The following is a 26647-nucleotide window of genomic DNA, read 5'->3' on the forward strand; positions in this document are numbered from 1 at the left end:
CTACTGGATGGTATATAAGGAAAGTCACTGAACTTGGAATGAAGATGTCTGAATCACATCCCAGCTTTGGGTTTAAATTGCAGTAAACCCATACATCCCTCACAACATTTCTTTGACTCAGTTTAATCTCTAAAATGTCAAGGGCAAGTGTGGTGGATCACATCTTGAAGATAACTTTTAGTTCTGTGGCTATTTTTATTTAAAACACCTACATAGCCATACAAATGTTTAAATAAATAATAAAATCATGTAATTATAATAAATGATAACAATGTCACTATTAAAATGTAATGTTTACATGTTAAAGCTAAATATTGAAATTATAAGACTAACGTAATGGAGAATGTGTGACACTGAATCAGAGAGATTCGTATTACACATTTTGCTAGGGTTGAATTTTCTTGTTGATATGGCAGGAAAATATTGCATTCGGGAGACATTTCCTTGGTTTTGAAAAAAAAAAAAATCCAAGCTTCTTGATTTGAATGTGCAGAATTTTTAGTTTCCCGAAAGCATTTAACTGATATTAGTAAAAGTCTAAGAAGTGATCAAAGTCTCTGAACTTTCTCTAATATCACTTAGTTTATTTAACTTAATCTAGATAATTAAGATTTCCCAAGACAAATGGAAAATGCAAATAAATATGTTAGTAGCATATTATCTGTCAGTCTTTTTTATCTGTCATTTAAACTACCCATAAAATTTCTTCTCCTTGACCATGAAGGATGAACAACTTTGTCATGTTTCAAAGTAATATTTGTTGAGAATAAACAAATATAAGACTTATAACCAAGTCAACCTTGACAAAGTGTATACCTCTACAGATCAAAGTTCCTTAACAGCCATCTTTGAAAACTAAGAAACTTCTATTACCAAGAAAATACAATGACCTGATATAATCATTTTTGACTACCTTACTCAAACCTTTGAAAAACTTTTCTTAAGCTAGAGTATTGAAAAAAACAGACATGACTTACTTTGCTTCTCTCATCAGAAGTTATTTTTCAAAGCCAGTCCTCTACCATGCATTCTACTCCATTTCAGAAGATCCTATACCTTTTCTATTTTTCATTATTTTCTGACAGTGTACATTTGATATGCATGTCTGTCACTCTGAAGCCCAACATCCACCTTTAATATGAATTTTAATGGGGTTCTCCCCAATGAAATACCTCCACAACCTAATTAGCAAAACAGTGGTAGTTCACAAGTGTTTCATGGCTCTTACCAAATTTGGATTGGTCCTATAAATATATTTATTTTCTTAATAGGTGAAAACCTCCTGAGGGCTACGATTACCCTTTAAAAAATATACCATATTTATTGAGATTATGACTCACATATTTACATGCTACACAATTCACACATTTAAAGTATGAAATTCAATAGTCTTTAGTATAGTCTCAGAGTTGTGCAACTATCACTGCAATTAATTTTAGAATGTTGTCATCACCCTAAAACAAGCCTTGTACCACTTAACAGTTTCTCTTATTCCTTCCCCAATGCTGTCAGTCCTAGGCAATTACTAATCTACTTTCTGTTTCCTAGGTTTGCTTATTCTGGCTATTTTTTAATAAACGAAACTGTGGTGGTTTATGATTGGATTCTTCCACCTCACATAATTTTTCAAGGTTCATTCATGTCATAACATATATCAATATTTCATTCTTTTCTATTGTGGAAAAAAAAAGCTTCCCACTGTATGGATTTACAGCATTTTATTTTTCAATTTATCAGTTGATAAGCATTTGGGTCATTTCCACGTTTGGGTTATTATAATTTGGCTATGATCATCTGTTTACAAGTTTTTGTGCGGATGTATGTTTTCAGTTTTCTTTATTATACATGTAAGAATGAAATATCTGGGTCATATGATAATTCCTAGTTTAAAGTTTTTGAGGAACTGCCACGCTGTTTCCAAAGTGACTACATCCGTTTACATTTCCAACAGCCATGCATGAGGTTTCCAAATTCTCCACATCCTCGTCAACACTTAACTTTCTGATTATAACTGTCTTAGTGGGTGTGAAGTAGTATTACATTATGGTTTTGATTTGCATTTTCTGATGCTTAATAATACTGAACATTTTTATGTGCTTAAGTTTCTGCTGCCTGTTTTTTTCTACGTACGGGCCACGCCTTTCTGTTTCTTTTTAAGTTTTACAAATTTTTGTTAGAAACTGGATTCCTTTTTTAAGATTTTATTTATTTATTTGATAGAGAGACACCACGAGAGAGGGAACACAAACAGGAGGAGTGGGAGAGGGAGAAGCAGGCTTCCCGCAGAGCAGGGAGCGCAATGCGGGGCTCGATCCCAGGACCCTGGAATCATGACCCGAGTAGAAGGCAGACGCTAGATGACTGAGCCACCCAGGTGCCCCTAGAAACTGGATTTTTGATAAGATATTGCAGCAACTCTATATACTGATATTCCTTCTGTAGGGTTTGTTTGCCTGCTTGCATATTTGTTTAGAGACTTGGCTGGACTGTTCTGATAAACCCTATTTCCTCTGTAGCGTGAGGCATCTGCTATCACTCCTCAGCATGTGTAGCCAACCTCGAGCCTGTGCACAGACACCCTGGCATATCAGTGGTTTTAGCAGGGCTCTTTTCTTTTCTTTCTTTCTTTCTCATTCTTCTCTCTGTTGGGCTAGCTGCTTCTGTCGGTATCACACCCAGCAGTTAGGATCCACCAGGGTGCTGATGGCTCTGTTGGTTTTGACTCTGCTGTAAAGTGTAAATTACTCCTCACTCATAATCCAGCTAAGTCTGAGGCCCTGCAGAAATGGTTTCTGAGGTCAATCTTCAAGGTTTGTTCTGCTCCCAAGGTGGCTTTCTTATCTGTTCTTTTTCTGCTTCTCTCTGATGGTTTAGTTTGTGGTTCTCGTGGCATGATCAGCATCCTCAAAATTGCTGACTACCAAAATCTCCATTGTTTTCCAGATTACCTTAGGCTTTAGTTTCCCCCACACTGTTCTAAGTACAGTTATTTCCCTTGGGGAGAGCTTTGGAGCTCTGTTCTTAAGTCCTGTCCTTACCCTTTGGACAAAATCCCCGAGCCACTGATCCTGAGCTGGGAGCAGGGAGAGTGGTCCAGTTCTTTCAGAGAGTATACTCTGGTTTAATGCGCAAGGCACCAACTGGACCAGCTGCCTCTGGTTTTCTCAGCTTGCCTTTCCCTGCACAGAACCTCTGTTCTAGTGGATAAATGAGGTCTCAGTTTTCTTAGTCTTCCTCTCCTTGGGTAGAACCACCACTCTGTGAGCAAGAGCTGGGTGGAAGAAGGAAAGCAAGATAGAGGAAGGAAGCCCTGCCACTTCAGCTGTACCAGTTGGAATTTAGGCTCTGCAGCATGGGTCTTGGGGGAGTGATAAATGCTGGTTGCTTGCCTCTCTCTCCCAGGGAGAGACTATTGCACTTGGGGTTGCTGAAGGCAGAGGGAGCCCCATTATCTTCACCATACCTACCCAAATTAGAGACACTGGCACACTAATCTGTGGAGTGGGGGAAAGGGAGCAGATAATGGCTCAAGTGCCAGTGATTATTGCTGTTCTTAAAAAAAAGTAGATTTTCTTGAATAAACATTTCTTCATTTGTCATATGCATTTAGGGCAATATCCACAGACTTTAAAATTTTTCTTTTTAAAAATTTTTCATCAGCAATTGTTATTTTGCTGAGGAGCTAGTCTGCAGATCTTCTTATGCCTCCATTCTAGAAGTGGGTCTTCATGTTTCTCTTTTAACTCTAAAGTACCTGCTAATAGTTGGTGCTCAGAAAATTAATATCTCAAAAAAGCACACATTTCTTTAAAAGAATACTACAGGAAACCAATTTAAGTTCAATGTTAGGAAATGTTGGCTTATGCAGTGCTTAGGGTTAGTATTTTCATAGTTCACAGTAAGTCTTCATCCATGGAAATCTGGGTAATCTAACTACCAGACAGTATGGTTCTCTGTTATACTCATTCATGTTCAGTCCATTTAGTACCCCCCAAAATATGTTTTATTAAACTGGATAGTGAATCCTACCTAAGAAAGTAGAGTAGTGGCAGTATCCTTGCACTCTGTATCCCAGCACACTGTACATTCTAAAATGTTCTCAAATTATTAATCTGTCTAAAGTGTTCAGTTACTGGTAAGGAAGTCATCATTGTACATTGTCAATGTACATCGTCAACATTAACAATGTCAAGATAACGTTAGTTACTTTAGTAGATAAAATCCCAAAGCTCAGTGACCCAACGCATTTCTCAGTCTCATAAAATTCAAAAATGAGTTGACTTAGTGACCCACTTTTTAAATTGTTTTGGTCCTTTAATCTTCAAAACATGGCTTCAGAGATTACCATTGAAAGATGAAAGGTCTGGAAGGCTAATGAGTCAAAGGCTTTTATGACCCAGGCTTGGGACTGTTGTTTTTATATCCTTTATATTTACTTTGGAAGACCAGAATTCAGATGCGTGACCCTGCCAGAATATAAAGTAGACAGGGAAATATAGTTTAAATCTTATGCTAGAAATCAAAGGACACATGTTTGGCATTCAATTAACAATCTCTACTCTTCTGATTTCCATACATCCATTTTACCCTTTTCCTACATTGATTAGTTTGCTAGAGCTGCTATAACAAAGTACCACAAACTGTGTGACTTCACAAAAACTTACCTCACAATCTGGAGGCTAGAAGTTGGAGACCAAGTGTTGGTATGATAACTTGCTTCTGAGGGGTGTGAAGAAAAATCTGTCCTATAACTCTTTCCTAGCTTCTGACAATTTGCTGGCAATCTTTGGCATTTCTTGGATTGTCAAAGTGTCATCCCTTTACTTGCCTTCATCTTCATATGGCATTCTCCCTGTGTCAGTATCACTGTGTCCAAATTTCCTCTTTTTATAAAGACACCAGCCATTGTAAGCTTAGGGTCCACCTTAGTGATCTCCTGTCAATTTAATTACATCTGAAACACTCCTATTGTCAAATAATGCGACATTATGAGATACAAGGGGTTAAGACCTCAATATATGAATTGAGAGAGGGGCACATTTCAACCCATAACACTACACAAATAGAACATATTCATCTTCTTGTCATGAGTAACAACTTTAACTGCAAATTCTCATCAGTAACTGCATTTAGCATAAAGTTAAGGTTCATCACTTGATGTATGATTCTTTGTATCAGATCCAATATGGCTTCCAGTATTCCAGTGACCAAAATATTGAAAATAAGTTCTTATCAAAACTCTTTAGGGTTTTAGATTTTACCTTGCTTGTAACTTAACAAGTTATTCTGCTATAGTGTCATTGATGATGAAAAAAATTACAAGACTCCTGGGTCAGAGACAAAGAACCATGCCACTCATGCCACACCAGGTAATATGAGTTTCATGTTTACATCAGTTTCTATTGACATACCAAGTCCCATGATTGTGGAGTGTCCCAGGCTGATGCTGTTCTTGCAGTGAATCTGCATCACAAATGAGACATTCTGAGCTTATGAAATTACCAATCTTACAATGACACTAATACCAATTTTGCTAACCTTTGCCCCAGTGGAAGACATTGTTGTATCCTTATGATGTAATAACATATTATATGATTATAATCTAGTTTTTGCTGTGGAGGGAGACACTATCTCTATCTCCCAAGCTGAAATTCTGCCCTCTGGAAAGAACTTGCTTTTTCAGTGTTTTCCATGGCCCTTGTGTCTATACTCTGGGAGATTTTTTCCCTAACCGTCACGGACACATCTGAAGTAAGTTTTGTGAAGTGTATATTCCTCTGTGACTATAGAGTTTTCATGACTACTTTTGTTAGTGTATCTTTGGAGACCTGAAGTTTATTTTAAGACTGGAACTGTAAAAAGACTTTTACATACAGACCTGTGCTTTTTTGGTATTATATTCACTTAAAAGTTTGGTAGGCTATATTCCCTTTGCTGTATTTTAATTGAAAAAAATAAACAAGCCAGTCTAGTCTAGAAATTTCTGATAATCAAAATAAAGTCATGGGTAGCTCTACCAGATATTAAAATACATGACAAAATGCAAAACTCAAAACAGTTGTAATGGCACATACATAGATATATCAGTGTAAATTATCTATAAAGTTCATAAATAGATATAAGCATATGTGTAATTTAAAATATAATAAAAATTTAGTTTAAATTGGTAGAAGTTCTATATTTTTAAATAAGTGTGGTTGTGATAACTTGGTAGTCCTTTGGGAGGTATCTCACTTACCAATGATTCTAAAATATTAGTGAATAAATAAGAAGGAGAATTTGAAATATAAGAATATTAATACTTCTTCTATTTAGAATATTTTTATATTAGAGTTAGAAATGTCTGTGAGAATATGACCAAAAACTCTAGGTTCCATTAAAGGAAACACAGTTGACTACAGAACCATTAAAGAAAAAAATGTAAGGCTCAAGTGCCATAAATAAAATAAAAATACACACCAAGACTCAGTAAAATAGCTGTATAATTTCCAAGGTGCTTATTTTAGAAAAAAACAAGTTACAGCATAGTGTATAGTTTACCAAAATTTGTATAGACAATATAGATAGGGGTAGATGCCTGTATGTACATAAATCACCTCTTGAATACATTAAAACAAACAAACAAACAAACTGTGGCTTTTCAAAGGTAGCTCTGGTCGAGGAACATGAAGTAGAACACTTGAACATATGTGCCCATATATTTGCATATACTTTGTGTTAAAAATTAATAATCACTTTATCAGTATTTAAATGTGAAAAACAACAAAAAAGAAGCCTAAAAGAATTTATGGTAGAAAATTCATAATTGTATCTGCATTAAGTACATATGGTTTCAATGTTGTTTATTATTTCTAAAATTGTCTAAACAACTTAAATATTAGTTTATATTGCAGAATTTGACTATCCAAATGCAATATCCCAGCACAGTCATAAAATTATATGTGTAAATCTAACTCTTCTGATCACTATTGCTGTGTAACAAGTTAACCTCGTAATTTAGCATCATAAAACAACCATGATGACTCTAGTCTAGGAATATATTATATTTGTGGCAGAAAAACCTGATGAAAGATTATTACTTTTCTCTTAAGTGTATCTGGGAAGAAGAAGAGGCATTTTTCCCTTGATCCCCTAAAAGAGGATAGGGAGTCAATGTGATCATTTGTTTTTGAAAGTCTGAGATTCCTTGCATTATGGAGAATAAAGAGGATTACCTTTTTCAAAGAGAAGCTCTGGCTTTTTAAATTCCAGGGCCTTTTAAGGAGTTGGGAGCAGGTCACAACCAAGGAAAGCATAGGACGCCTCTATATTGAAGAACCCAAGTAGGACAGGTACAGTGAGTAACTACAGTGAAGGATCAACTCAGGATGCCAGGTTATCAACACCCTATACAAGCCAAAAAAAGGCTTGGCCCTTGAAGTGTTCCAGGAGGTAATCTCTAAATTTTTGTACCATCCTCCCTAAGAGTGTTTTGTCTGTTTATTTTTCTTGAGGCCTTGGGCTACATGGTATCAGTTCGTTCCCTGTAGGGGCTGGAGATTGAGTGACTGAGGCCAGCCATGCAGGTGTTCACCATGGCTAAGTGACCATCCCCAGTAAAAACCTGGCAACACCAAAACTCAGGTGAGCTTCTCTGGTTGGCATGACTTCATACATGTTGTCACACATCATTGCTGGGAAGTTAAGCACAGTCTTTAAGATTCTTCCAGGAAAGGACTCAAGGACGATTGTGCCTGTCCCTTTAGGGACATCCATATGTACCTTTACCTTTGCTGATCTCAATCTGCATCCTTTTACTATATTAAATTCTAAGTGTAAGTATAATAGTTTCCTGACTCCTGTGAGTCCTTCCAGTGAATCATTTAATTTGAAGGTGGTCTTGTGGATATTGGATATACTAATGTAACAAAATTCAGTATTCCAGAAGATGGCTGGGCTCAGCTGGGAGAAGTGTATATATATTATAGGGGCATAACCCCAAATGTGGTAGCCTCAGAAGCTCAGGTAGAAGTACAGAGAACTGAATTTAGCAAATCTGAAAGGGTCACATTGGCTTAGACAGTAGACATTGCGATGGAGACCATAGTGAACTAAAGACCAACAATATTTATACCAAATTACTGCACTGTATAAAACTACAGAGCTAAGAAGGGAAGATGTCCTCAAAATAAAACTAAGCTGAATTTTTCATTAGCCAAGTAAAAAAGACCTTAAAGCTGTTATGACAAAAAAGAAACATACATGTCTTACTTAAAGATGTAAACAAATTGAAATCAATTAAGACTGCTTACTCAACTTTACCATTTGTTTTATTGTTTTTACAAATATTCTAAATTATTCTGGAATTTAATAAGACCTGGTTGACAATATTATTACTATTTTGCTAAATATATAGATGTTAAACTGAAGGCATTTTAGCCATGCATCTCAAATCATATTGTTCAACAGAGTAATTTTATTTTTAGGAATATCTCCAAAAGCAATCAAAAACAATAAATCAAAATAGGGGATATTCAGGTGTATAAATATATTCATACACACACAAAAATAAGTAAAGAAAAATAAATGAATTTATCACATCATGGAAAATATCAAAAATTGAAGTATATCACATGTTGGTTGTGATTAAATGTATGAGATTTTCTTGGTTTAGTATTATTCATGTATATGTATATATAGTAACATGGAAAATGATTAACATGTTAACTCAAGAAGCAGAAAATGGAATTGCATATCTGTTTCATAATATTGCTAATATACTTAGAATGATGAAGCCACACAAGTTATGAAACTCATAGAATTATTTGGAGAAATAAAATTATTTTAATTACCTTGAGATGGGCAACGTTAGAAATAGCAAAAAGCACATATTTCTCAGAGACCTATTTAATCCTTTCCATTCCTTGTGAATTAAAACACACAAGCGCACACACACACACACACACACACCCATACACAGACCCAAATACTCATCAAGCTAAGAACATATTCAACAATAGAGTTTAACATATTGTCCTCTAAGAGAGAAAAATTCACTTGTCAATGAGAAAGATGCTTCATTCGAACCTTATGCAGTGGGAGATTGGGTAGCATGTAAGCCCAGGAGCAGATAGCATTGCCCTATTTTTTGCTTCTTTTGTTTCCTTCTATCTTAATGTATTCTGTATTTAGTGATTGAATAACAGTAGTAGCTTTTCTCAAACTTTCCTGTCTTAATAATTAGATAGCATTCAGACTTAATGAAAACATTTCCCCAGAAGACAAAAAGTAACGTAAACAATTTATCATCATTCCCACTGGTCAAACATAAATGTTTTCTGAATTGGAGATGGAGTTTTGCCATGGCTTAGTGGAATTTACTATATGGCAAAGTCTGTGCAATTGTAAAGCTGAATAATTTGTTTTGTGGCACTGTAAAAATATTTATTTTGGATGGAAAGTAGTTTTCAGGAAAAGAGAAAAACGCTGACCAAGTGGAATACATGCTGGTTTCAGGAGCGGATGTTAACAGAAAAGAGCCAAAAATGCTTTAAACTTAATTTTACTCCTGAGTTATATAGGCATACATGCAAAAGGCGAGGAGTCCAACCCTGTGCAACCATCCACCTGAGTTTGGTGCTATTCTTCCAGGCATCTTTCTTACTGATATTCATAAATATATTTAGCCATTATTATTTATAGGAAAATAGAATGATCTTATACATATTATTCTTCATTTCATTTTTCTCTTAATATCTTTTCATAGCTGTGTGTGTGTGTGTGTGTGTGTGTGTATTCTCTTTCTTTTTCATGACGGCTCTGTATTCACTTTTATGGATCTATCATATTTTAACTATTCCCTTATTGATGGAAAAGTAAGTGGTGTCCATTGCTAGCACAGTGCTTCTGTGAACATCTGTACTGTGATGTAAGTTCTGTAAAACAGCTTCCTGTGCACAATTAAAATTTAATGTATACTGGCAAATTATTCCCCAGAAGACTGTTACCAAATGTTACCAAATTTTATACTCATTGTGAATATGTGAGTACCTAGTCACCTTTGTCTTCTCAGAGAATGTTAGAAATCTTTAAATCGTTTACCAGGCTGGTGGGTGAAAATGATACCAATGTGATACAGTAATATGAAATTCTGTATTGCCAGAGCAGAAGTATGTCAAAGATGCAACAATATCCAGATAATATTTAATTTTATTCACCCAAATACATGAGAGATAAAGATAAATAGATAAAATATTGATTACTTATACCTAAATACTTACATTTCATCAACAAATGTCTTGTAAAATTAGCTATATTTTCAAATATGATGACACAAAATGTTGGTTTATAAATTGTGTCTCCCCGATGATATGAAGTCATGATGAAATGATAAAATGATGAAAAGTGTTCTTAACATGAATTATTTTATTCACTTTAATTTGAGCTATTTGACTGATGTATTTAGTTTTATTGATGACCTGTGACTGAAGATTATTCAAGGGACAGACATACAGCCAAAATAATGCAGTTCAGCTAAGTATTATTACACATGCAAAGTTAGAAGATACACAAATACAAAATGGTGACAATACGAATTAAGTCAAGTCTACAAGTAACTTGTTTTTCAACTAAAGTCAGTTTTTATTTTTTCCCTAAATATTGAATTGTTTGCCTTCAAGTTAGCCAACCCCTCCTCTCTCAAGCCAATATTATATTCTGGCAAACATCAGAATCTGTGAATGAAATGGTAAACAGTGTTTAATTATCTATTCATTTACTAAGCATTTCTCTCCCTCTCCCTCTCTCTCTCTCTCTGGTTTTAATCCATGTTTTATTCCAAACCAGGATAATAACATGAGCCTTATTTCAAAATTCACATCTGGAGAAATTTCTAACAAAAATCAAATCTTTTGTTCAAATTTATTTGTCCTTGGAAAAGGGGCCTGCATTTAAGAGAAATGCAGCTAAAATATTATTAAAATTGTTGAAAATGATTTTGCATAACTAATGGAGACTAAGAAAGCAATATTTTAATGATTTAAGTGCAAAATAACCCGAAGCAGACCATTTCTATTTTCCTTCAAAAGTTTCTTGTTTTAGACGAACCATGAGAGATGATGGACTCTGAAAAACAAACTGAGGGTTCTAGAGGGGAGGGGGATGGGAGGATGGGTTAGCCTGGTGGTGGGTATTGAGGAGGGCACATTCTGCATGGAGCACTGGGTGTTATGCACAAACAATGAATCACGGAACACTTCATCTAAAACTAATGATGTAATGTATGGGGATTAACATAAGAATAAAAAAAAAGAAAAAAAAAGTTTCTTGTTTTGTTTTAAATCAAGAGAGCAGTTTTCAGCAAAAATTTTAGCCTCTATTGGAATATGGAAGAATATAAAATCTTTCTTTTATTTATCTTAAAGCAATTTTCAAACACAAGTAATCTTGACTTTTACTTTCCTGAAGTAAAAGAAAAGACACATAGATAATCTCTCCCTTCAAATGCAAGAAGGGAATATTTTCCCTTTCTTGCATCTAATTTGTGAGGCCCTAGATCACAAGTTATTCTGTATTCCTGGCAGTATTCTTTATGGTGAATAGGCATATTTGCAATTTTTTTGCAAGGATCTATATAGTAATATTAAATACATAGGTCTCTCTCTCTCCCTCTTTCTGAATATACCTACTCCTTTGGTGGATTGAAGTTTTCTCCTACAGGAAAAAAAAAAAAAAAAAACTAAACAAAAAGAAACCAAACCAAACCAAACAAAACAAAGCAAAACCAATCCACTGTTAGTGGACACTTTCCTGGAAACTAGCCCCCTAAGCAGTTTCATCTTAGGCAATGTATCATTAATCATTAGGCTAAAACAGTTTGGATCATCAAAAATAAGTAATATGAAAATATTATATACTCTTATAAAGATCATAAATCTACAATTACTAGTTTATATTTCCTATCTTGCTAAAAATATAATTGGAAGCCATGCTGCTTTTATGCTTTGTGTTTCTCAAGTTTTCTTTATTTCTGAACTCTGTTAGTTTGTTTTGTTCTTTGGTTTTCATTTTTGCTTTAATTGGCAGAAACTTCATATTAAACCACTTATTCTCAAATAACATGTTTCATAACATTTATGGTTTACTGAAGCATTAGAGAAAGGATATATTAAGGAACAATACATAAATTGTCTCCATTTGTTCATATTTAGGCAGGGACTCCATTTAAAAGAATAATAAGTCCAGAGTATGTACCTAGTTATAAATATTACAGATTACTGATAGCGAATGGAGTAGCCCAAAAGCTATTCTTCCCAAAAAGTCTTTATTTTATTAAACATTTCCTTTCAAAGTAATATAAAAATTACACAAGTATGATTAGAAAGATATGATTGTTCATCTAAATTTAACACAAAGTGATAATGATCATCAGCATTTAGGATTTTACTGATATAGCACAGAAACAAACAATTGCTCATTTAATCTCTCCAGATTTGAAAATATAAACATCATTTTAAAAATCATAATTTGTATGAAACCAGATTATTCTTGCTGAGATAAAAGAAGTTTTATTTCTATGTGACCAAAAGATCATTATCTTTTTTCCACTTACCTTTTTTCATTTTGTTTTTCGCAAAGAAATGGGAAAGCTCTTAGAAAAAAAAAAAAATGAGAAACTATTTTGCCAGCAAATCAGTTGATGAAGATTACAACTAGGACCCACATCCCAGGACAATATGGTTGCTTATTCAAGCGTAGCTACAGATTTTAGTTTTAATGGACGTCCTCTTCAATTATTCCATCTTACAGATGCCTATCTGCTCTTAAGATAGCCAATTCTGGTCCATCATTCACTGTGCACTTGGAAATCTCAGCCATGCATTTTAATCTAAGCACAACAATTGACTCTGCACTGTGTGTCTTCCAAAATAAGCACAGCTGCAGTCTTCATATCTTGAGCAGCCTCCCTCCCAGTACTGCACAGCAGTCAGAGATGTTCATCTATTCCAAATTTAAAGTTAGAAAGATCAGCTTTCTGAGAAGCCACAGGAATTGCTTCTCCAGCCTGAGTTATAACAAACCATCATTTCTGTATGGAGGAGCAGCTTGAAAGCTGAGCAAGTTATCAAAAGCATTTCACGAAAGCATATACACCATGCTGGGCTGATTCCAGTGGTTTCACCTTAGGTTAGTCAACTAAAGTAGATAACATATATCTTCCTCTGAAGTGTTTAGTACGAATGCTTACAGTCAAGGGACACAGGACTTCTCTCTGTCAGGATGTAAAATGCGCCAGGCTAAATGACCTTATATACAATTGTCAGAGTTGTTAAAGTTAATCCACGAGTGCTTAGAAATTTGTTAGAACATTATATTCTAACAGAGAACAATATTTTATCAAGATATTTTAAAACATTGATATAAGTCATACATTGTTCTAATAGAAGTTATTTCTGGTCAATCAGCACCCCGAAGCACATAAAATTACATACAAACCTATGCCTCATATTTCTCTGCCTCGAACATGGTGAGCACATGCTTCGATATTGCATAGTCTATTGTGGAACTCTTAGAGAATCATGTTATATAAATAAGATATTGTTAAGAACACCGCTATGATCTTTTAGTGCCTATCAAAAGATAGACTTTTTTAAACAAACATTTGTTCTATTTTGACCTGCATTATTTGTCAAATCCTCCTGCCTTTAGTGTTCTAAGAACAAATTGTATATATCCATTTAGAAAAAAATAACCTATATCTATATATTTATAAGGTGTTGATATATATGTATGATATACCAAATATCAGCTATATCTCTATTTTTCATCTATTATCTATCTATCTAATCTATCATCTATCCATCCTCTATCTGTCATCTATCTTTCTATCATCTATATACATTTTTTTTTAAGATTTTATTTATTTATTTGACAGAGAGAGTCACAGCGAGAGAGGGAACACAAGCAGGGGGAGTGGCAGAGGGAGGAGCAGGCTTCCCGCTGAGCAGGGAGCCCGACACGGGGCTCGATCCCAGGACCCTGGGATCATGACCTGAGCCGAAGGCAGACGCCTAACGACTGAGCCACCCAGGCGCCCCCATCTATATACATTTTTAAGGTGTTACCGCTTTATATCCCCAACATCTGCACCTCTTGCCTGCAACCGATGTCAGGCAGGTAATTAGAAAACATTATTCTTTGGAGAGCTGCAATCTCAACAATCAGTGCATTAAAAATTCATTCCAAATCCTCTTCCTTTCTTCATTTTACCAGCTCTCTACCCCCCTGTCATATCAGCCCAGAAAGCAGTGGGTAGAAGATAGAGGGAGATTCTCCTTTTTTGCCGCCTGCCCACCAATATCGACTGAATGGCAAAATTGACACTACAGAAAACATTAGTACCTGTTTGGTTAATTGTGATTTTTGTTACATCCCTTAACATTACTGTATGGTAGTAATTGGCTTCTTTTTTTTTTTTAATGAATTTTGAGGTTGTAGAAAAATTTTACTTTTTTATTTTTTTAATGACAGATGCTGTCTTCCTAAAGCTGGGGGGGAGGGGGATGCCTTGGCTTGTAGCTGAAGCATTTGGGCAAAGTTCTTTATGGCATTTTAAAAACTACATTTACTTGGGAAAATAGCATCATGTGACAGAACCATAGCAATCATAACACCTTAGGTGCCAGAAAACACTCACTCTGGGTGGCTTGGATGACTCCAGATTCTTAAGAGCATTTTTTTTTCCTTGGGGTAGAAAGTCCCTGCAGTGCATTAATTTCTACAGAGAGCTAATAGCAACCCTGTCTCTAAAGCAACTGGCTTGCAGTTTACTAGCCTGCAAGGCAGAAGAATAACAGACACATATCACTGACATTTAACAAAGCTATCTTTCATGATTTTCTTTTTTTGCCCTTTTACCATAAGTCTCATTTTGTAGACTCTTCAAATGATGACTTAAATTATTTCTGAAGAATTTTCTTCCTCAAATTATTTAAAGTCTTAAAAATGCCTCTATGGCATTTTTAAGAAATGGCATTTATTTTAGAAATTCTTAAGGACTCCCTCCCCCTTTTATATGCATATGACAGTGCAAACATGTGTCTTTTCTTGTATCTGATATGTGAGGCCTTATATCATGAATAATTCTTTAATCTTGGTAGTATTCTTTATGGAGAAGAGGCACATTTGATTATTTGCAATCTTTTGCAAGGGTCTATACGGTAACATCGGTATCTTACATATACTAGGAACCTACCTTTGAAAACTATGATTCTTTTTTTTTTTTTAGTTTATCTTCACTCTGAATTGTCATGTGTGGAAAAAGCTATCAAAGGGGCTCATGATAGATCAGTTTCCAGAGTTTTCCTGGACTGAAATACCACAGCTTTACCAACACCCTTTTGTTCTTGATAGATGTATTTTATGACTGGTACCACAATTAGCCTCTAAAGGCTCAGACATTTTGGCTTAATGTGGACAAGCATTCCAAAGTTCATTAAGAAGGAGAAAATGAAGAAAAAGAAAGTGAAGACAAATAAAATATGGGATCTAGACACAGATAATTTTACATACAGATTCTTTTCTCTGAAGGTAGCTGGACTCTTAACCACAGATTGACTTGTCTGACCGACTTTGAAGTACCTAAAGTACTTAGGTTCTTTTCCCTTCATCCTGTCTGGTATTGTCTCTGACCAGCAAGGACAACCTCAGGTTGCCACCCTGAATGGGTGGGTAGAGGACCCAGGCAATTTCACAGCATCTTCTGCCCTGTCTTCTCTTCTGTGTCATACCTTAGTTCAGACCAAGTCTTGATTTCTGATCCATAAAGGAAAGAATCCTCCCCTATCTGGTGCAAAGTGACTTCTCTCTCTTCAGACCGACTGCAACAATTTCCCAGAATGTATTGCTCTTTTTTGCAATGACTACTCTAGAATGACTGGTATCTGTGACATGAATGACTCTCCTAGAATGACTACTCTCAACCCCAAGTAATTTTTCTCTATCCTATTTCCTTTACCCAAGTAAGAAGACAATTCAAATGCCATCAGGAACCAAATGGGGAACATGAATATGTGAAGTGGTGCTGAGGACAGAGGCATAGTAATTATTTTATCTCAGTGGCTTTCAAAATGGATCCCCAGGCCGGCATCATCATCACGGTAATCTGGAGACTTGTCAGAATGAAAATCCTCAGCCCCGCCCCAGGACTAATTAGAAACTCTGGGAGCGTTGCTCAACAATCTGTTTTTTAACAAGCCCTCCAGGGATTCTGATACATGCTAAAATTTAAGAAGCTCTACTCTACTCTAAGGTATTACATTTCTTTTTTTTTTTTTTTACTATAGTAGTAGTTTTTCTTTTTAAAAATCTAAGTCTAAAGCATGTTCTCTAACAGAATCTTTAAGTTAGCTTTATGTTTTAGAACAAAATATAGATCCTGACTTGGTACTAGTCATGCATCAGATGAAGGATATCATATTTCTTCCAGCCTCCTAAACTTCACCCACTCCCAACCTGGACAATGGGTTTTCCTGTTTCAAAACTTTTGTCCCCTGGTGGAATTTTCAGGAGCCTGATATTTCTTTTCTTTCTTTTCCTTTTTAATATTTTATTTATTTGAGAGAGAGAGAGAAAAAGAGCACAAGCGGGGAGGGGGAGAGGAGGAAGGAGAAAGAATCTGAAGCAGACTCCGCACTGAGTGCAGAGCCCAACACTGGGCTCTATTTCAGGACCCCGAAATCATGACCTGAGCTGAAACCAAGAGTCGGACGCTTTAACCGACTGAGCCACCCAGTCACCCCCAGGAGACTGATATTTCAAATGTAAAAGATACTTCAAATTTTCAGTTCATTTGCAGAGCCTAGATAATTAATATAACCACCAAAACTGTAAAAGTACGCTATATTTCAGATTACCAGTATCTGCCACTTATGTGCAATCTAAGTAAGGAGATAATACATTTGAACCTCCTGTCTGTATCCAGCTCAGAAATGATTTATCCTTATGTTTATTTATTGTCTTTCACTCTAATTGTCTTCCTTCCTTGCTTATTTAATATTAAACACAAATGTTCAAAAAAGGGGGAATTTTTTTTTTTTTTTTTGGCCACCATGGTTCTCTGCTTTATTTTCTCAATGTAAAATTTCACATCTAAAATTACTTTAGTAGAAGAGACTTTTATACATGTAATGAAGTAATGAGATTTTGAAGAGTCCTAATACCTTTTTCCTAGATAGGATGCTGTTTCCATAATGTCACAGATACCAGTTTAATTACTTTTAATAATGTTAATTGATATCCTGGTGAGGTGGATATATAGACTGAATGTGTGTTTAGGTTAGAACTCCTTTTTAAATTAATATATTTCCAAAGGAAATCCAAACTCTCCACTAACATATGGTTTATTCATGCTTTATATAAGCTACACACAATTTTAGCTCACATGTGTTATTTATTTAATCATCTTATATCATTTAATGTAACTGAAAAATATTTCTTTTTTTTTTAAGATTTTATTTATTTTTGAGAGAGAGAATGAGAGACAGAGAGCATGAGAGGGAGGAGAGTCAGAGGGAGAAGCAGACTCCCCGCTGAGCAGGGAGCCCGATGCAGGACTCGATCCCGGGACTCCAGGATCATGACCTGAGCCGAAGGCAGTCGCTTAACCAACTGAGCCACCCAGGCGCCCTGAAAAATATTTCTTGGACTAATACTTCACACCATTCCTTCTATATAAGTGAGACAGCCTTTAATTATCCAATTAATAAACTGAGTTGACAAGGTTTAAAACCAGACTAGGGTAGAAATAAGCAAAATCAATCCAGGTTTTAACCAAGAGAGCATTACTCATATAAAGCAAAAACAAACAAACAAACAAACAAAAAAGGAATAAAATTAAAATATCAGGGGAAACTGAACCAGAAAAGATACCTGGAAATGTTTACTACACTGTAAAAATTGATGAAAGGAAGCAGGAAGATAGGCACCATAATAACATTATCTATATATCCTTTGACTTCCTTCTAAAGGAAAGTTCATAGTCTGGTTGCAGATATGAAAAACATCTGGAAGGAAGGTGTGTCTAAACAAATGGCTTGGTCCTTTAATCACAGATCTTAGGTGATAGATGGATGTTTAGGATTATTCATGTATTAACCAATTCCAACACAAAAATTTTAAATATTTAGTTATTCATTAAGAAATATTTAGAGTAGCCCTACAAAGTGCATGCTGCTCTTCTAGGTAATACATTGAGAAGAATACAAAATTAAACTAACCTTGGAGGAGTGCCTGGGTGGCTCAGTGGGTTAAGTGTCTGCCTTTGGCTCAGGTAATGATCCCAGAGTCCGGGGATGGAACCCTGCACTGGCTGGCTCCCTGCTCAGCAGGGAGTCTGCTTCTCCCTCTCCCTCTGCTGCTCCCCCAGCTTGTGCTCTCTCACCTGCACTCTCTCTCTCAAATGAGTAAATAAAATCTTAAAAAAAATTTAAAAAAATAAACTAACCTTGGATATTTTCATCAAAAAACGTTAAAGTTTAATCGGTATGTGTGCATCTGTGTGTATGCACTGTGCATCTTTAGTTATATTTACTTGTATATTTATAAATATATAAGATAGATTCTAATTTAGGTGGATAAACAGAATTTAAGTAGCCTGGGAGTCTGTAGGAACACTGATAATCAGGCCTAGAGGCTATAATGCCATTAATAATATCTCAAGGTCACTGTAGGGGTTATAAGTGCAGAAACACCACTTTTGCTACCACCGTGGCACAGACAGCACAACACATATCAATATATTAATGTTGTGGGTTGAATTGTGTCCCAAAACTCATATTTTGGAATCCTAACCCCTAGTACCTCAGAAAGTAATGTGCAGATGTAATAGGCATACTGGATTAGGGTCAGCCCTTAATCCAGTATGTCTAGTGTTCTTATAAAAAGGTGAAATTTAGACACAAAAAAGCACATGGAAACCATGAAGGCAGAAATTGGGATGGTATACCTATAAGCCTCAGAATGCCAAAGATTGCCAGCAAACACCAGAAGCTGGGAGAGGGGCATAGAACAAAGTCTCTCTCCATCATGGTTCTCAGAAGGAACCAACCCTGGGCGCCTGGGTGGCTCAGTTGGTTAAGCGACTGCCTTCGGCTCAGGTCATGATCCTGGAGTCCCTGGATCGAGTCCCGCATCGGGCTCCCTGCTCAGCAGGGAGTCTGCTTTGCCCTCTGACCCTATCCCCTCTCATGTGTTCTCTCTCATTCTCTCTCTCTCAAATAAATAAATAAAATCTTTAAAATAAAAAAAAAATAAAATAAAAAAAAATAAAGAAGGAACCAACCCTTCCAACACCTTGATCTCAGACTATCAGCTTCTGGAATAGTGATGCAACAAATTTCTGTTGTTTAAGCCATTTAGTTAGGGTTACTTTGTTATGGAAGCCTTAGCAAACTAATACAACTGACACTGAACATAGAATTACTTATAGTGGGCGCCTGGGTGGCTCAGTTGGTTAGTCGACTGCCTTCGGCTCGGGTCATGATCCTGGAGTCCCGGGATCAAGTCCCACATCGGGTTCCCCGCTCAGCAGGTAGTCTGCTTCTCCCTCTGACACTCCCCCCTCTCATGTGCTCTCTCTCTCTCTCATTCTCTCTCTCAAATAAATAAATAAAAATCTTAAAAAAAAAAAGAATTACTTATAGTATTGCCATTCAAAAGCTGTATGTTTCTGCCTTCCCCCTATCAAAAATACCTATTCACATTGCTGCCACTTCCCAGTAGGGCTCACTTCTAAATGAAAGCCTTTTGCGGGGGCAAAGGAGAAATGACAAGCGAATTTTACTTCTTGGAGAGAATTACCCAAATTATCCAAATGTGGGAAGAATGTTCAAAAGATGTCAAGCATCCATAAATGTAAAAAGTCAGCATAATAAATACACACATAAATATGAACATAATTCTGTTTTTCTATGACTCAATCTCTCCCTGCTCTATTTTTGTTTTAAAACAGCCAGAATCATTATCTTAGTTTAGGATTTATATCCTTCTCTTTGTGATTGCTATAAATTCTAGGGATTTCTGTATTATGTTGGCAACTTTGGGAGGAATGGAAGACTATTGAACCTTAATCTGCATCCAGATCTGGTCTCCCCACTGTTAGCCCCACTTCATTTTCCCTAGCAAAAGGTCCATTGATTCTCTGTGACTTACCCTTGCAACTTAAAATAAATAAATAAGTAAATAAATAAATAAATAAGCACCATTTTGCATCCTATAGTAGGCCTATTTCATTGATGTCACATGAAGTTCTTTTACTCTATTTAACTACTGGGCCCAGGAATTCACCAAGCCCTCATTCAAGAAGTAAGTCACTGTCTTATCTGCCCTCATGCATAAACCTATCTTGGGTTTCTTCTCCTGCCTCATCCTTCTACCTTCATCCCGAGATCATGCTCTGTAAGGCAGAAAGGGAAAACTTTTCTTAAGCTCACATATCAACATCTAACCCTCTTGTTTCCACTGATCTTTCTCCTTTCCTCTCCGTGGCCAGAGACTATGAAAACAGTCTCTAACTGGTCTTCGATTTTTTAAAAATCTTCTTAGAATAAACTTTATATTGTTTCTTTCAAGAGTAGTCTTTGGAAATAAGAGCTAAGAATTATTTGCTGTTCTGTTAAAATACACGTTATATGAAGCACTGACTGCACTTATCCCGAATGTAGAAGGACTGACGTTTTGGGGGAAGGGAGGGGAACACTTCTGACTCACTTCTGATTTTTTCTTCCATGTGGAGAGATAGCCACTGGTGTGAAACCCCTGACTTCTTGCTGTCCCTTCCAGATAGTCCCCTCCAACATTGCTGGCTTGGCACAGCAAATCTGGGGAGAATAAACTGACAATGCTTGGCTCAACTCTTTCTTTTTCCGGAGAAAATCTGCCTGCTAAGAATATATGCTATTTTCTTCTTTCCAGCATGAAGCAAAAAAGGATTTGCTTCCACAGGAGATGCCTGGGATCATTCAGCACAGTCTGGTAGAAGATGGGTGAATTTGTTGAAGTCTGTGGTTCATTATAAATACTGTAAACATATGTGCTGTTTTGTCAGGATGGTCTCAATTGATGCTTACTGTGATTATTAACTTTGCTCTTTTTTTTTTTTCTTTCAGATGTGTCCTGGTTTGGATACTAAATAATGTAGTTATCCTAATTGTGAGGAAATCTACTTTCCCACAGATAAGACACATCTAGAGTCAATCCTCAATTGATACAGAACTCAGGGGAAAGGAGTATTGTTGTTGTTTCTTTTTTTAGCCCCTTTGATCCCAAAGTGAATTAGAAAAGAACAACCAGTATGAGAAAGTTACAGTTATTGCTACTTGGACATTCAGAAGTAGAACCAATTACTTTAGGATCAGAATGTCTTAACTGATTATGCAGATTGTAGTAGTTCTCTTTACTTGAAGCATAATCACAATTCTACTTATTTTTTTGTGAAACTCATATCTAACTATATTTCTGAAAGAGGAGCTCCATTTGTAGAACTTTATTAAGCTTATATTCTTTAGAAAATAATGGTTAAAGGTCTTATTGTGTAAATGTCACAGTACTATTCCTCATAGTAATTTCAATATATCTGAAAAAAAAAAGGAATCAGTATATTTTAATAGCATTTTTTCCAGCAGAATATTGACTTCTCAAAATGATAAACACATTCCACTTTGTCAACATTTATTTTACCTTGGGTAGGAATTAATTATAATGGGAAAAAGCAATAACAATTTAACTAATGCTTTAGAAACTCCAAAGTATGGGTACTTGTATACTTGTATACTTACTACACCCCATATACTATTCTGGGTGATTTGGATAGTCAGTTATACAAACAGAGAAAGCCAAACCTTCATGCATCTTGTGTTCAAGTTTGAAGAGATTATAGAGACTGAATTCAAGTAGTCAAATGATTTTTTAAATTAATTAATTTATTATTATTATTAGAGAGAGAGCACGAGTGGAGGAAGAAGGACAGAGGGGGAGGGAGAGACAGAATCTTACAGGCTCTACACCCAGAGTGGAGCCTGATGCGGGGCTTGATCTCACAACCCTGAGATCATGACCTGAGCCAAAGTCAAGAGTCAGCTGCTTTAACCAACTGAGCCACCCACGCACCCCACAAGTAGTCAAACTTTTTGACAGTCATATGTTTTCAATCCTTTCTATGACTTCTCTCAGAAACAGTCTATAAGTCATAACTAAAACCACGCATCTTCAACTGATAACTTAAGGTGTCATGCCCATTTGGTTAATTGTAGGTGGAGCAAGTCATGAATTTGGTTTAATTATATGAACTTGGTATAATAACTAGGAATTTTTCAAGTTTTTCTGAAAACATGATGTCTGTGTCAGTAAAGTAAGACTTCTAAACTCTCCAATTTGTTTTTAAAAATTGTCTAACAAATAGATGAAAAGAAAGAGATAGTTTTGACATTTACTTCGTGTATTGTATGTAGACAGACAAGAGTGAAGTAAAGCCTTCAGAAAACTCTGCATTGAAATCAGCTTTGCTACTCTCTCATGCAAAAGCGAAATAGAGTTTTATTATACCATTATTGCCTTGTTCTCAAAAAGGAATCTCATTATGTTGCCCAACCTCACAGGATGGTTACTAGAACTCAATAACAAGGCAACAGTGGCAAGACACTTTTCAATTAGCAATGTTGGAATTGCTATATGTGTGAAAATAATTTTCCATGTTAACCAACTCCTAGGAGAGAAAAGAAGCCAAAATATAAAATGATTTCTAAACATTAAAAGAAAAAGTCAAGATATTCTCTCCTCATAAAACCCTGTTGGGTAAAATTTTTCCATCAAATCCTTTGTCTGACATTGGATCTCAGAACAGACGATTGTGCAGGACAATTCATTTCCTCTTCCAGGGAGAAACCAGTACTTGTGTCTGTAAAACATTTATTTCCTTACCTATGACTCTATTTACTGATAAAGAAGCTTCCCAAATGTTAAGGGAATGTTTACCTTCCAATCTTAAGAATGGGGGTGATTTTTTCCATTGGTGCTGTATACGTAGGAAACAATCCAAAAGAACTAACTTTGAAATTCTCATCTGCTTTCTGTGGCAATGAAAACCAGCCCACAGTCGTCATTTGTTCTGGTGGAATGTAATTCATTAGCTTGCATGGCAGTAGATCTAATAAATCTATTTTCTCATGGAAAAAGAATTACAATTTTGGGAAAAACTCTTGCTTATTAATAATAATTTAAATCATAGATTTTCAAATCCTACCACCCATTCTTGGAATTCAATATTTTGCTTTCACTAATTCACTTATAATATTTCATAGAGACTTCAATGTTTTTGAAAAATTAATTTAGTTGATAATAAAACTACTAAATTGATAATTCCTGCAAATGAGTAACAGATTGAAATGTAAAAAAAAAAAAAAAGCAATAACAAGGTGCTACCTATTTGAAAATACAACTTTTAACTTATTACTACTTGTTGCTGATATGAATACTGAGTAAGTGAAATATTTTTGTTCTTAAGTAATAGTAATCTTAAAGGCTTAGTATCTATTTATGCAAGAGTTTTGCTTGGGGAAATATTTAAGCTGGCACTTCAGTTAGCATTGTGCCTACAAAGCAGGTCTTGGAAACTGCTCTTCTGAATAGTCCAAAAGTTCCCACTTTTATGCACACTTAGAATGAAATTTTGTAAATATATTTTATTAACTGAAACACTAAGACATGCACATGCACATGCATACAGATGCATTCCATAATCCAAACATAATATATGAAAACTATTAAATATGCCAAATAATGGATTTTAAAATGCTTATCTATAGGTATCAAAGGTTGTGAAGGGTCTGAGATTTTATACTACTGTGAAGTGAACAAGTTATCTGCTTAAGTGCCATGGATGCTGGTAGAAGACACAAAAATCCTGGGTCAGAGACAAAAGAAAAACATGGAATACTTCACATTGTAGCCAGATATAATACTGAATACGTTTCATGTCCGCTAAATGGTGGGTTCAGGTAGTAATGGTGACAATTTGAGTGATATAGCCTTAAACAGCAGCTTACTTCTAGTTTTACTTACCACAAAGTAGGTCCTTACTCTGAGCATCTGCCTAAGTGACCTAGATGGTTTCATAAGTGGCCCAATTATTTTTCTGGAGTTCATTGTCCCCAAAAGGGGTGTCTTTAATCTGCCAGTCTGCAATCTTCAAAGTGGCAGATGAAACTTCCAGGCCATTGGCAGCAACCCAAGAGTCAGTGAAATATTACAACGTTCATCAAGAGATTGGCTATAGCTATGAGAATGGCCTTGCCTTCTGCCCACTAAACAGAGTAGCCTTGTCTGCTTTTAGCTATACATAGCTGATTTTAAGGCTAAACAGCCTCAGTGTGATAATAGTGCATTTTAGCTTAGCTGAATCATCACTGAAGCTAGCCCAGGCATTTAAGGGAAACTCAATGAATTGACTGCCCTAATGAGCTTAAAGCTTTACTCCAGATGGCTGAGTAAAGGATTACTGCCATTTTTCATATAATACCAAGACGCCACTGGTACTGGGCAGGTTGTATTTTTTTTAATATACCATTTTCAATGGACAAGTAAGGCTCTTGGTTTCTTTCCACCTTGTTAGTTATTGAGTACAAGTTGATTTACTCTATCATGGCAATTATCAGGCAAGAGAGCCACAAAACAACCTTGGTCAGGCATTTAGTTTTAACAAGATCCTAGTAACAATCTAATAGCTTCTTTCAAAAGGAGTATACTTGACAACGATGTCAAGGAGTCAATGAGTCCAAAACTCTAGGAAGTGCCTTTGGGAGTAGACTTCTTTTTGGAGATTTCAATCAGCAAGACTATCAGTCAGTGACTTGTAATCCCCAAAAATCACTTATGTTAGGGCACCACAAAGATAGAGGGCATGCCACAGCTAGACATTTAAGTTCCAAACAGCATATTAGTTTGGGCTCCACTAAAAGGGTGTTTCTTTATGGACCAGCCAATATAAAAGATCAAGAAGAATGCATTAATGAGACTTATGTTATCTCTAATATCCCAGAACTCCAAAAAGATGCTAAGCTTTATTTTTCTTGGTCAGGCAGTTTTCCAAAGAAATAACTGATTTTCCTTGACTGCCAGCAGAATTAAGCATTATGAATTTGTCCACATAGTCCCTAGAAACACTAGTTGGTGAACAGCCATCTGAATTATGTAAGTGTTTATCTGTCATTCCTGCTGGCAGAAATTTGATAACATTTATGATTAGGATCATTGAGGCTCTGACTTGCCAAGACAATTCAGAAGATGGCTGAGAGAACATAAATTAAATAGTGAAAACTTTAGGCATCAGAGGGTAGGAGCAGTCACATTAAATCTTCATTTACCAACTGGTGGTGAACAGCAGGGGAGTATGTCCCATTAGTACCTCTCTATTGCTGGACTTTCTCAGGAGAATCCTGTCTCATATTTATGTGATGTAGAAGTACAATCACACAGCACATTATTTCCTACTGTACGTTCTGATGTAGAAGAAATAAGAGTACACTGAATTAGCCCAATAGTATCTTATCAGGCCCCACTTACATGATCATGTTGACCTCCCTTCCCCACTAGTAGTCTTGCCCAAACCCCATCAGCAAAAATCATGCATCTATTCCCCCATAGGATCATGTTGGACAGAGCCATAAAAATGCAAATTATTCATTTCCCCAAAAGTCCTCAGCATACTCCATGGGTATGCATCAACTTTAGTACACTTTGAAGAGAAGGAGACCTCGCTGTGACACCTAGTCTTTTTTTTTTTTTTTTCTTAAAGTAACTAGGTCATGGTGGAGGATAAGTAGAGATTGGGGCTATTGAGGGAGTGAATGAGTCTCAGTATAAGTTAAATGAATAATAAGCCAGATGAATTATTTCCAAGGTTGTTGCTGACAGCTCAAACTTTCAATGTTTTTGGTCCTTCCAATGCCCTATGCCAGGTTATAAGGTAATTATTACTAACCATTATTACCATTGATTTTAGCTTTGGGGATTACTTGACATAGTATCTGAAGTCACATTCATTTCTCTCTGGGGCCATAGGCTTTGAACCCACTGACTGGCTGACTCAGCCTTCACTGACCCACATAGCAACATTTTTTAAAGGAATCCATCTTCATCCAGGGTATTAACTACCCCATTGCCATGAAAATATCTCTTAAATTTATACCAGGTTTCATCTTAATGGGTAAGACAATTTTCTTGTGATCAGAGAAATTCCCCAGAGAGAGCAAGAGCTCCCTCACATGAGTTAAAACTCACTGTAATAAAACATTGAGATCTTTTATTGTCATGCTTTAAATCTATCTCAAGTTGGCATATTAGACACCAGGAGAAGGTAAGATCTAAGGCTGTCCAGCTGTTGCCATCTTCCTTAACAAACATAGACTTCACTCCCTCGTCGTCCAAGAGATTCAAAGTACTCACAATTGGTCTGGTTTTTGTCCATAGTACTCATGAATTTTCCTCCATTCTCATTCATCTATCATAGCAACTTAACCTCTTTATTGTCTGAAAGGGAGAGGAAACTTCTGGCTATCTAGGATGAATCTTAGTATTAATTGTTATAGCAGGGTGACCATCAGATTGGCAAGGAATT

This window comes from Neomonachus schauinslandi, chromosome 2, assembly GCF_002201575.2.
Source record: "Neomonachus schauinslandi chromosome 2, ASM220157v2, whole genome shotgun sequence".
Taxonomy (NCBI): Eukaryota; Metazoa; Chordata; class Mammalia; order Carnivora; family Phocidae; genus Neomonachus; species Neomonachus schauinslandi.